A 14,313-nucleotide genomic window follows, 5' to 3' on the forward strand; every position below is an offset into this window, starting at 1 on the left:
AAATGATTGATGGTTTTTTTTGGGAGCATCCGCCACGCTCATTGCCGCTGTGGGAGATGAGAGAGAGGGTTTTTCGGGACGATTTTCCGGCTGTGGTCACCGGCAGGGGAGAGGTGAGGTGTGGGTAAAAGATTCTTCCTTCACCCTCTAAGGTTGGCAGTAAAAAAATTAAAATGAGGACAGATTGGTCTTTATTCTATAATAAGAATATTTTAGTCATTTTACACGTCTATTTACCTAAAAGTATAACTATAAATAACTCTTTTTTTTTTTTTTTTCTTATTTTTAATTAAACTGTAAATAACTCTAAGTGTTGTAATTTAAGAGATAATAGGAAGTGCCATGTAACTTACTCTAAAATTTGCCATGTAACCATTTTATCTTATTGGAAAATCAACAGACACTTGGACCGCTTTTATTATTATTATCATTTTATTTTATGGCTAAAGCTTGAGTTGAAGGTTCTCTTTTGATTTCATACCTTTTGAAAACCAACCCCTACCCAACGTTAGCAAAAGAGATCATCGCCTTTTAGAAGAGAAGAAAACTGAATCCCTCACAACAAATAGTTTGAACCAGTAAGTTTCAGAAAAAAGGACGAAGAAATATTAGAAGCCATCACAACCGATTTCGCAGGAAGCAGGGAAGAAACTCAAGAGCCAAAACGACAAATTCATTGATGATTAACTCAAGATTCATTTATCGTTTCCAAAGAGACGGTGATAGAAGTTTAACGTTAAATGCTCCATTTAACGTTAAAGCCTAATGTAAGATTACAAGGGAAATTAGCAAGAATGATGCGTGCAATAAAGGAAGTAGTGGGAAACAATGAAGGAATTAGATTCCAACATGCGTACCGAGAGTCCAACTACGCTGCTGATTGGATGATGAAGACACCAACTTCTTTAGAGGAACCTTCGCGATTATTTCTAGATCCACCCCAAGAATTGGAGGAGATCCTACTGGCGGATAAGATTTGCATGCGTGATTAGTTTTCTTTTTCAGGGCTACTAAACCCCATTTATTTGTTACACAAAAAAAAAATAATAAAAAAATTAATGTCATTTAAATGACAACTGGTGATAGAAGGCTAACATAACTAACTCATAAATAAAAGAGAAAAATTAAGAATATTATTCGACGATTTAGATTTAGTTGCCAAATCTAATGGTAGATATTTAGAAACGTTCAGCTAAGAGAACTTGTGTAGAAATAGAACCTGGAGGTACTACGGTAGTTGCTCGTTGTGCAACTTGAATCAATTAGAAGCTTAGAGCAGAGGAATATAGAGGGGGAGAACACAACCCTATGGTCAGATCTAGTACGGCAAGTGAGGTTCAGATTTCTAAGTTCACGACCAAATCTAACTGCATCGGGGCACCTAGTCTCGAAGAAGTCAAGAGAGGTAAGTGGCCGTGCAATTACCGTCTTTAGCAACCCTTGCAAGTGTACCTCTTATGGTCAAGATGGTTTGGGTCCCTAAACCGGAACGGACCGTTGGGCCAAAACTTGTTTGAATAAGATTCGTTGTCAAGTCTCTGCAAAGGGACTTCTCGGTGCAGATGTCAACTGAGAAGTCAGGAATCACAGGGTTCGATGACACCCAACTGTTGCTCCTGACACTCAATGACACGCAACTGTCGCCTCATGACTTTTCAGCTGAAATGACGTTGGCAAGGGACTCAACGCATCTCCACCCAAACGTCGAGCACCTAGCATTTAATTCAGCATTGAATGCACTGACTCTCATTAAATGCCCGTTGACAAACTGGAAGCTTCTCATTCACTCCCAGACTGTCTCGAGTACCACGAACCTCCATTTTGCCTCATCAACTGAGGAACAACGTCACATCAAGATCAACTCTACACTGACCCCTTGATTCACCTACGAGATCACCAGTTGTCCCAAGAACCAAGTTCATCAACTTGCGATATCAGTCACATCCTGAAGCCACCTCAACCGTCCGTTCAAATCACTTGCATTGAAGGGCTGAGCCGAACATTCCACCATTTTAGGTATGGACCCAATGCTTAAATAGAGGGAGGACATACAGGTAAAGGGGACAAGCTTGAGCTCTTAAGAAAAATTCTAGTTTTTGTCCTTTTCTTTTATTATTCTTTTTTCCTTTTTCCTTTTTTGTATAGCCCACAGTGCCCTTTGCCGCCCTTTATTCCTCTCAGTCAACCCTCTAAGGCTCTGATGGCTGATGAAAATCATGAAATATTAAGCCCTACACCTACACCTACACCTACTCTAGGGGTTCAAGGCTACTCAATAAGTCAATAATCAATATTTGTTTTACTTCCCTTCCCTAAATGCCCCTAAATTCCTTTCCACATTGGTTTTAAGGTATCTGTGAGAAAGCAAAGTAGATTCAATGTAGCTGATTGACATTCATTTGTAGGTTTTTCTTAACCATGCATGGTGTATTCAATTTACGATTTTCTAGGTGATACCTGGACTCCCGAGGGGAGATGTAAGAAGAATTACCAACTTGACCCTTAATCCCGATGTTATATTTGGTTATTTTCTAAATCTCCCTTTGAGGGAGAAGGATAGATCGTTAGTGTGTGGATGCTTTAGAAGTTATAATTATTAGGGGTACATGTATGGTTAGGTTCCATTTGCATACTTGGTGGAATCTGGCATATCATAACTAAACCCTTTGCATGGTTCACGGTGGTAGTTTAGTTGCTTTTCTGACTTTGGTTTCATTATTTATTGTTTTGTCTAGTTTAATAATACCACTTATCTTAATCATTTTTATGAGCCTACAACGCTAAAAGAAAATTAACAATTTAATTGACTCTAATTAAAAGGGTGTTATCAATTGCGTGTGAACATGTTTAACCTAGTCCCATCCTATAGATATTTTTTATCTTTATTATTTGAAATCCATGAGCTTTTCATAAAAAGGTAATTAGTGCTACTTCCTCTAAAAACACTTGTCAATGGGCATCAATAGACCAGATCAACTGGGGACAATAGGATAACTGGTACACTAGTAAAAGATAGCATTATAGCAAGGACTGTCATGAAACACACCAATAGGCTTCAATTCAGCAATGTTTGACTATAGTGGAATGCTAAACCCTAAGGTTAGCATCCTATGCAAGGTTTATCCTAAGTAATAAATGGCTTTTTAAAAATCCTTTTTTTAAATTTTTTTTGGTGCTCTCCCCCCCCCCCCCCCCCTTTTTGTTTGAGATGGGCCAAACCGGTCCATTGTGGAAGTGGACTAGAGTTTGGGATTGCTATTATAAATAGCTAAGATGGGGTCCCTCCAATCGCTCAAGTTCTTTTGTTCTCTTCTCTCTCCACAAGAAAGAGGTACGATAGAAAGGTGAGGAGATTGGAAAAGGCTTCGTCACTCTGCAGATTTGGCATTCAAGGTTTGCATCGATCTTCTTCAATATACGTCTAGTGTAAGGTATGCCCAATACTTCCTAAATATAATATCGTATTCTAGTCCTTGCATGATTTTATTATTGATTAGGGTTTTGAGGAAAACCCTAGAAATTCCAACAATTGGCATTAGAGCCTTTCCTGCAAAACTAGAATCAATTGTTCGTTTTAATCATATTTTTTTATAGATCATATTATATGGTTTAAAGGGATCGATTTTCTTTTTAGAAAGGAGATATCCAATTATATTATTTGATTTTTGATTGGACTCAATGGGAGGATTAGGGTTTAATTGAAACCCTACATTAGGTTGATTTGATTGGATCCAATGGGAGGATCCTTACTTATGTTGATTTAATTTTGGATTAGATGAAATAGGAGGATCCAGAGTTTAATTGAAACCCTAAATTATGTTGACTTGATTTTGAATCGGATCCAATGAAAGTATTTAGGGTTTAATTAAAACCCTAAATCATTATGGAACTAGATTCTGTTAATTTGATATTATTTGGATACAAAAAAAAATTTTTGTTGGGATCCAAATGATAAGGGCAAGAGATGTGAATTTTTTGCGTGAAACTTGTGGTGAAGGGGGCCTCCCCGCTGCAAAAGGTTTTTTCATCAAAATAATAATAATAAAAAAAAATAATAATAATATTAATAATAATAATAATAATAATTAATAAATAAATAAATAAATAAAAAGGGAGAAAAGGGAGAAAAGGAAGAAAGAAAATAAAGATTTAATTTTGTATTAACCCCTTGTTGGTTGTGTTTTATATTAATAGATTGTGCATATTTTGCTTCTTGACTACAAATTTTGGATGGAGATAATAAGAGGAGGAATGTAATCCACCAAAGTGGCATCTCCCCCATCTTCTTAAATTTGTATTAACCCCTTACTGAATGTGTTTTATATTAATAGATTGTGCATATTTTGTTTCTCGACTACAAATTTTGGATGGAGATAATAAGAGGAGGAATGTAATCCACTAAAGTGGCATCTCCCCCATCTTCTTATTGTCTGCCACAGTAGTCAAAGTTTGGTGACATTTGCCCAAAGGTGATGTTATCTAAGTAACATTGATATTTGCACTCAAGTGAGAATGAATAATAATTTAAGAAATTTCATTAACCCAAAGGTAATGAGATTTTTGAGGATTATTGTTGCATTAAATTTTGGGTTAATATATTATGATGTTTTGGGAAGCATAATTTAGAAGTTCTTTATCACCCAAAGGTGAAAGGAATTTTCGAAAGTTATTGTTGTCCCGCGGTATTTGCAAGTTACATGTAAGACCTTGTATATTCTAACCCAAAGGTTGAAATATTACTTGGCCCGCTCATGTTGGCTAAGGCTTATGCTTTTAGCATGTTTAGTATGGTGTGATTTTCATAAGTTTCTTATCACCCAAAGGTGAAGGAATTTTAGAAAGTCATTGCTATTCCGCAGTATTTGTAAGATTACATGTGAGGCCTTATATATTTTAACCCAAAGGTTGAAATATTACTTGGTCAGCTCATGTTGACTAAAATTTTGTTTTTAGCACGTTTGGTATGGTATGATTCTCATACATGTATATCTGAGAGTGACGTGTGATTCTCATAATATGATCATGATATACTTGTTTCATTAACCCAAAGGTAATGAGATTTTTGAGGATTATTGTTGCATTAAATTTTGGGTTAATATATTATGATGTTTTGGGAAGCATAATTTAGAAGTTCTTTATCACCCAAAGGTGAAAGGAATTTTCGAAAGTTATTGTTGTCCCGCGGTATTTGCAAGTTACATGTAAGACCTTGTATATTCTAACCCAAAGGTTGAAATATTACTTGGCCGGCTCATGTTGGCTAAGGCTTACGCTTTTAGCATGTTTAGTATGGTGTGATTTTCATAAGTTTCTTATCACCCAAAGGTGAAGGAATTTTAGAAAGTCATTGCTATTCCGCAGTATTTGTAAGATTACATGTGAGGCCTTATATATTTTAACCCAAAGGTTGAAATATTACTTGGTCAGCTCATGTTGACTAAAATTTTGTTTTTAGCACGTTTGGTATGGTATGATTCTCATACATGTATATCTGAGAGTGACGTGTGATTCTCATAATATGATCATGATATACTTGTTTAAATGTCTGTTCTCACGTATGTTGATTATTTGAACTTTTGTTCTCCTCTTAAGATGTCTACTCAGGCTAATGCTTTGGCTTCCATCCCTACTCTTTCAGGGGAAAACTATAAAAGATGGGTAGATGAAATAAATGCTACACTTGGATTGCTTGATTTTGATGTGGCTCTAAAAGAGCCAAAGCCCGCTGATCTTTCCGCTGCAAGTACACACGAGGAGAAGCTAAAGCATAAATAATGGGTGACAGCCAACAAGAAAAGTTTAATTATAATGAAAAAGTCCATCCCGGAGTCCATGCATGACAGTGTAGAGATGAAGGACACTGTAGTAAAATATCTTGTAGAGATAAAAGCAGTGTTTGAGTTATCACAAAAGGGGGAGAAAGGAGAACTGATGTCCAAGCTAACTTCATCTACATTTGATGGTATGGGAAGTGTTAGAGAATATCTTCTAAAGATATCTTCTATTGCAAATAAATTAAAAAATCTTGGGACAACGATCGATGATGAATTTCTAGTTCATCTTGCTATCAAATCTCTTCCAGAATCATAAGCTACCCTTAGAACTTCACTCAATGCGCAGACAAAGAAAAAGACCCTGAAAGACCTTATTTCCATATGTGCTCAAGAGGAAAGCGACAAGAAAAGGACAAGAATCGAGACTATGAATCTGATTGAACACAACAAGGCATCTGCTAGTGGGTCTCATAAGAACAAACAATTTTCTTCCAAGAAAAACAAGTATCATCCATATAACAAGGAAAAGAAGAACCACAATGATATTACGTGTTACTGGTGTGATCAAAAGGGACATTTTAAGAGAGATAATGCACATAAATCTTGGCTTGAGAAGAAAGACTCTAAGGATGGGAAGAAAGAGTAATACAAGGGATGAAACCTTTTTCCCTTAGTAATCCTTAATTTTTTGATGATTGAACTTTGCACTCATCATCACGTTATTTGGTAGTTTGATTGATTATGTTCTTGATTAAATTTATGCTTGTTTAGTGGGAGAACTCAGTGAGAGTTAATGACTGATATTTATGATATATATGATGAAGGAATTATTTTCTTATGGAAGTTTTGATGCATGCATGAATTTAATTGTGCTTTATTGTTGTGATGTTTTGGAAATGGTATTTTACTATTGTCCAAATGTGGCTTTAGTCATAATTGACGGATTGACTATTGACCATGGCCTTGGGTCTAAATGTGTGTTGGCCTTGAATGTGATGGTGTTCAAGGCAACCCATGAATATGACGATATTCAAGGGTATGACGAAGGATCAATAAGGAATAATGTCGTTTATGTGATCACAATTTTTGAATATTCCTTGTTTATCTCATTTTGGTTTAGTTAGTAAGTAAACTTCTATTGTGACTGATAGAAAGAAATATGTCGTATGATGAGACATATATTCTACTATTGTCCGACATTAGTGAACTTGTTAACTAGATCAAGTATTAATGGCATATTTTTGTGATTGAGATTCCATGGCCACATCAATCGTAACAGAGCAATTAATCTAGCCCAAGTGGGAGATTGTTAGGTTTATCCTAAGCAATATATGGGCTTGGATTAATTACTGGGGTTAATAATTGATGGGGGTCTAAACACATCGGGCCGATGCACTGCCATTAGGATTGAGATGGACCAAACCGGTCCATTGTGGAAGTGGACTAGGGTTTGGGATTGTTATTATAAATAGGTATGATGGGATCCCTCCAATCGCTCAAGTTCTTTTGTTCTCTTCTCTCTCCACAAGAAAGAGGTACGGTAGAAAAACGAGGAGATTGGAGAAGGCTTCGTCACTCTGCAGATATGGCATTCAAGGTTTGTATTGATCTTCTTCAATATACGTCTAATGTAAGGTATGCCCAATACTTTCTAAATATAATATCGTATTCTAGTTATTGCATGATTTTATTATTGATTAGGGTTTTGGGAAAAACTCGAAAATTCACAACAACCAAAAAAAAAAAATCCCGTGTGTTTTTTTTTTTAATAAAATAAGAAAAAAAATATTTGATAGTTTTCAGCACCCTAGGCGAAATACTTTCCCACTAAAAGAAACCTACGTTCTCCACTCCATCAAGACTAATGGATTTTCCCTGAAACCCATTGCTTCATGCCACCATATTTCTCTTACATTTTATGCTGACATCCCTTATTCTCTTTCCTGCAGATCTTCTAACAGCTACTTTAAAGTTAAAAACAACTCTCCTTCCAATATTTTAGCATAGACAATCATATCTTATTTACAAACTTTCATTCCCTTCCTCGGTGTAAACCTAGCCTTTGCTCTAACTAAACCCTATGCGTCTTTGCCATAAAATAAAACTGTTGAACTTCAGGGCCTACTGCAACTTCAGATCTAAATGTCTGTGTCCTTGTATTCATCGATTTCATATGGTATAATACTTCAGCTTAATTATTTATAAAACACCATGATGTTTCCAGTCATCTCCTCCTATAAGCGTTGCATAGGCTTCGCATAGCTAAAATTATGATGAACCATTATGCATCAAATTTATTGCGTGGATGTAACCATTTTGTCTTATTGGAAAATCAACAAACACTTGAACCGCATTATTATTATTATTATCTTTCTATTTTGTTTGTTTTTTTTTTTTTTTTTTTTTTTTTTTTTTTTTTAGTTTGGTAATAAGTATATATATACGGAACCAACCAAGACTATTCCGTTCATAGCACCCGTAAGGCAAATTGCCCCACAACCAAGGGTTACTAGCCAAACCGTTGAGCACGGGATCGATAGAACTTTCCGGCCTAGAGCGTCTATAGAATTGTTAGACCCTTGGAACAAATACACATTTGCATCGGTCTATAGAATCAACTACCTTAGAACCTCCTCCTATTATTGAGAAACTTAACCACTGATAAATTATCGGAGTGGGCTTTAACGCACATAAATCCAGATTATAATTAAAGCCTCCAAAATACCTGCACGCAAACTTAGAGCTTCACCAAGTTCATCAGTCAAGCATCCTAATTTCAATAAATAATAAAATACCTAAAAAAAGCTATTTAATTGAGTTTTAATTGAGTAGAAAAGAGAGAAAGAAAAAAAAAACACTAAGTAGATAATTAAAATAAGAAATTCGAATGAAAATTCTATTCTAATTAGGAAAGCTGAGTGATATTTGAAAACGTGTTGAAAGAGAATGAACCTACTTATACATGTGATGAAAGAGTAATAAGAGAGCACAAACTCAACTACCTCACCATTGTGTCCATCAGAAAAATAACAAACCTTTAAGGGCAGTTTCGTCACACCAATCACTTTTAAGTAAGTAATCCTCAACTGAATAATCACACAAAACGTCTTTTAGAATATAATGTGATGTTTTTCAATCCAAGCTTTTCACAAATTTAATTGAGTCATTGACTAAATACAACTAAAGCTGTACACTGAGCAATGGTCATCCAAGTTTTTTTTTTTTTTTTGGTAATGGTCATCCAAGTTGAGGCCAACAGGAAGAAACACGGGACGTGGGGCCCACTGATTCCAACGACTTTTACAGTGGGTCGATGGAATCATGGAACTACGCGGCAATTGTCCTACCCTAGTTTTTGTCCTTTTCTTCTATTATTCTTTTTTTCTTTTTTCTTTTTCGGATAGCTCATAGTGCCCTTCGCCGCCCTTTATTCCTCTCAGTCAACCCCCTGAGCTTCTGATGGCTGATGAAAATCATGAAATATGAAGCCCTACACCTACACCTACACCTACACCTACACCTACACCTACTCAAGGGGTTCAAGGCTACTCAATAAGTCAATAATCAATATCTGTCTTACTTCCCTTCCCTAAATGCCCCTAAATTCCTTTCCTGGTTTATCTCATTTTAAAAATTATATTAAAACTGATAAATTGGAAAATAACCTCTGAATTTTTATTTTAATAGAGAATTGATAGGGGAGGGTTGAATGGGTGACTTCTTCACTAAAAAGTATTGATCCTTACCAAGTAAACAACCCTTCAATGATAAAATCCAAAAATGTACTTGTAAGTGTAGATGCATAGTGATTTAAATTGACCTGTATCAATTTAGAGGAGAAAAGATAAAAGATAATGCTATGCATTATCTTCATGAGGAAGTGATCTTAATTTTTTGATTAATAGTGTTTTTTACCACTACATCTTATTGAAATGGTTGACTTCATTCGATCGTGGAGAACATTTTGATTTTGGTTTAACCTAGGGAGGTGGCAACCCTATTTGATTGCCCTCATTGGGAAATTAAATTTGAGAATTCTTGATTTCTTGTGTGGGGTTATGTGTCCTTAATTGATTGGTCTCCACAAATTCAGTTCATCAAATACTCACATGCATTTCTTATTCATATCATAGATCTAGGTTCTCAATCTTAATGAAACTCAAAAATGAGACTTTGATCGAAATGGTATGATTAATCTAGCTGACTCCTAACCATGCTTAACTTTGGGCAAAGGATCGAACAACCGCCAATATATCGTGACTTCTCTTCAAAATTTTCTAATTACTTCATTTTTTTGGGTGAACATTTATTTATGCTTTTTTTTTTTTTTGGTAATTACTTTTACCCTTTCATTGATGAAAATTCCCTTATTTATAAGATTTTTTGGCCTAGAATTCCAGCACATGATTTAATCATCTAAAAATTGTAAGTTTAAATGGGTTAATTGGCATTAATGCCATTTCTTAATTCTTTCTCTATCACATGTCCATTTCTGCTAATGTTTCATTTGTCCTCAATTTTCATTAGTGGTGCACGTAATTGAGAGAGAGAAATTGGAATACTTTTTCGATTTGGTTAATGTGGGAGGGATTGATGTGTAGGAAAGACACTGTTTTTTTTTTTAAACTCTATTCAAACCTCCTCTCCTACACTTCCATTTTTTGCTTAAATCTTTTAATGATAGAAGGGAGACTCAAAAACTAACCAGTAAAGTCTGAGAGAGATGGCGAGAATAATAAGTAAAGCAAAAGGGTTAATAGGGAAGAGAAAGAGAGGGGAGGAGAGAGAGTGTGTGTGTTCGTGTATGAGACGGATGTTGCTGCCTATATATTGAGGTACTCTCATATTAAATTATATCCCACAACGACTGGCCTAATCGGAGGAGTGAAGAGATGTTTGAGGATTACTCAATTGATGGAGATGATGAAAAGGGAAAAGGGATTGACTGTTCTTCAAAGACTAAACAGGTCGTGACACGGCAGTTTTTTCCTAGGGAGGAACTGGAAATGGAAATAACCCCCGCCGAGGTTTCGCAGCCAATGAAGAAGAGTCGCCGGGGGCCCAGGTCTCGATGCTCCCAATATCGTGGTGTCACTTTTAACATGAACAGTGGCCATTGGGAGTCTCAAATATGGTTCTACTTCTTTCTCCCTTTCTCTGCCTTCAACCAAAATTATTCATTTGTTTCTTATTTAGCTCCCTTTGTTCTTGAATTGGAGGGACGGTCGAAAACAAGTTTATCTGGGTATGTGGGTAATAGAATCATCATTTTGAGAAATTTGTTTCTTGATTATTCCCTTCTTTTTTCAGTTACCGATATGGAACATGTTCTTTGGTTCTAGGTAGATTTGACACTGCTCATGCATCTGCTCGGTAAACTCTACTACTTTCTCTGTGTCTACCAATTTGGGTTTTCTGGTTCTCCTTCTAAAGATCAGTTCAAATTTCTTTTTACAGTGCCTATGACAGTGCAGCGATCAAGTTTCGGGGAGTTGGAGCATATATAAATTTCAGTATTGAAGATTATGAAGAAGATATGAAACACGTATGTGTTTGTTTCCATGAAATGGAGAGAGAATGGGAAAGATACACGCTTATCGCCAAATTGGCGCTTATCTTCTCTATTTTAGATTTTTATTAATGCTTGTTTTATTAATTAAATATTCCTTTTGGTCCCCCAACGTTAACCAAACACTATCGGTGGCTCGTTACAAAAAGTTAAATATGGGTTTTAAATATGGCTTTCGTCTTTGATCGTATGGGTTTATTGCCTTCGATGGATCTTGATGAAGTAGCTTTTAAGTGTTATTAATTTGTGATCTGGGGTGTGACAGATGAAAAATTTAATGAAGAAGAGTTCGTACATGTACTTTGCCGCCAAAGCACCAGCTATCCGAGAGGAAGTTCAGAATTTAGAGGTGTTATCTTGCGCAAATGTGGAAGATGGGAAGCTCGAATGACCAATTTCTTGGAAAAAAGGTAACTGAAAATCAAATTCATTTGCAAAACCTTAGTGCTCTAGAACTGGAAATTCTAATTCTCTGTCTAATCTCAATCACTTGCAGGTATGTGTATCTGGGTCTATTTGATACAGAGGTTGAAGCAGCCAGGCAAGTTCCTGATGATTTTAGCTTCTAGTTCAATTCCTTTTTGGTTTTCAAGGGTTTTAGTGTTTACTGTGAACACTGTAATCTTTAACAGGGCTTACGACAAAGCTGCAATCAAGTGCAATGGGAAAGAAGCTGTAACTAACTTCGATTCTAGCATTTACGAGAACAAGCTCAATTTGTTAGGTATCTCCTATTATGTAATGCAAGATTGGTCCTTTCTATGTCTGGTTTTGAGATTATTTCGTTTTCCTTTTTAAAAATATGGACATTTGAATCTAGGCAACGATGCCGAGCTCAACCTGAATTTGAGCTTGGGCAACTCAGCCTCTAAAAGAGATGCTGTTGAATCGAGAGATGACAATCGACCAAGCACCACCATGGATTATCAATCCTCTTCTTCGCCAGTGGCGTTTGAACCAAACTGGGGAACTTGCAACCAGGGTTTCAGGCACCCCCAGGTGACCTTCACCAACTTTCAACTTGAAATGAGTTTATTTAAAGAAAAGTCTGAAATTTTACTCTCGATTAGAGTAGGCTAACAATTACAAGCTGGTTTGGATGAGCAGGCGACGAGTCACGGCGGTTTTCTTAGAAAAGATAGGAGCAACGAAGGAGAGGGATATCGGCTACTTAGCCACACTCGCATTCAATCCCCGGCTGTCTCCTTTTTCAAGCCCAATGAGTTGCAGCGAAATGGGGAAGCTTCAGTGGTTCACGTCATGCAACATCACCATCATCCACTAAATTATCAAGTGGGTGTGATTGACTTTTGATCGATGAATTGGTTTGGTTTCTTATATCTTTCTTTGTTCCTAATTGTGTTTATGACTCTTTTGTTGCAGTTTGAGCTTACGAGTAATGGTGATGGAGGAGGGCTATCTCTAGCCCCTGAGGAGAGACACAGCAACATCAGTTTGGTTGGAACAACAGAGAGGGCAGTTAGTGGTGGCTGGGCAGCTTCAACTGCTGTTGCTGGATCACCCCAACTTTTCACAACCCCTGCAGCATCATCAGCCATCATCATCCATAATAAACCCTCAGGGCTAGCAGCAGAAGAATGACTTGCATTCTCTCGTGAGACCCACCTGAAAACCGCCCCTCCTTTCTCCCTAACAAGTCTTTCTGCTTTGCCATCTCTCTCTCTCTCTCTTTCTCCCTCCCTTCCTCCCTGTTGCACTTTTACTCATGAGTTCTTCATTGAAGATTTCATACAAACATCTGTTGGTTGGAATTGATACTACCAACTTCATGTTTTCAATCATGGAAACGTGAAGCACTGCCACTTTTCTTCTGTTCATCACTTTCTTTTGGACAGTCCATGAAAAAGAGACCAACCATGGTTATTCCATGGTTGGTATGAATTCAAATTAGATTAGGTTATTTCCCACTGTTTGTGGTGATATGGTTTGAATCCAAATTAGATTAGGTTATTTCCCACTGTTTGTGGTGATATGGTATGAATCCAAATTAGATTAGGTTATTCCATGGTTAGTACATTGTTGTTGAAAGGGATAGTAGTGGTGATGATTCATGACTGTGATGTTGGTTAATGGTCTTTTTATGTTTATGATCAAGGTATTAACCTGTGAACAAAATGGAATGAGCATTCCTGTTGAAACTGAAATTGAATCACTTGTTCCTTGAATTTTCTTTACACTGGGATATCACTCAACTTCAAGGGTTTTTACTTGGTGAGAAAATGACCATGATTAGGATCAAGAAAACATCAACATAGAACAAATGAGATAACTATTGTTGAATTTGCTACTGCAATACTTACCTGCATCTAAATCGCTTGGCCCGAAGACTAAAATAAGCAGAAAGAAAAAAATACTGCATAATACAATGTTAACCAAAGAAGAAAGAAAAAAAAAATACTGCATAATACAATGTCAACCAATGCAGGAGCGGAACCAGGATTCAATAGTGGGGGGGGGGTGAATAATAAAAGTTCAGATTGGGGAAGCACCAATTTTTTTTGCCACACATATTGTGTGGGCCTTTATAAGACCCATTAGGGTCCTATCTATGAATTATTTTATTATATTAGGGCTTGTTTGGTTACTTGAATCCAGAGATTTCAAATCTCTAGATTAATGAATCTGAGAATTATATCTGTTTAGTTGTAAAAATCTCCAGATTCATGAAATCTAGAGATTGACCTTTTTACACTAAAAACGTGAATCTGTAGATTTATGGGTAATGGGTGAAATCCAGAGATTTCAAAAAAGCTATACATTTGCACATTCACAAAAATCATGTCGATCAAATAGTTTTTTAGGATGAATCCACAAATTTCATTCCACAACCAAAAATTTAATTTTATAAATTATGACTCCATAGATTTGAAATCTCTAGATATTTGAAATCTCCAGACTAATGTAACCAAAAAGGCCCTTAAAGACGCCTACATATATTTTGTGGGGCCC

The 14,313-nt window shown here is 36.3% G+C and overlaps 1 pseudogene; it reads left to right on the forward strand.

Annotated features, from left to right (window-relative positions):
- The first annotated feature begins 5,592 nt into the window (after positions 1-5,592).
- LOC149018273 (floral homeotic protein APETALA 2-like) lies at positions 5,593-12,973 on the forward strand (annotated as a pseudogene).
- The last annotated feature ends 1,340 nt before the right edge of the window (positions 12,974-14,313 follow it).

Source organism: Hakea prostrata, chromosome 4 (assembly GCF_041222555.1).
Source record: "Hakea prostrata isolate BN-2017 chromosome 4, UWA_Hpros_2, whole genome shotgun sequence".
Lineage (NCBI taxonomy): Eukaryota > Viridiplantae > Streptophyta > Magnoliopsida > Proteales > Proteaceae > Hakea > Hakea prostrata.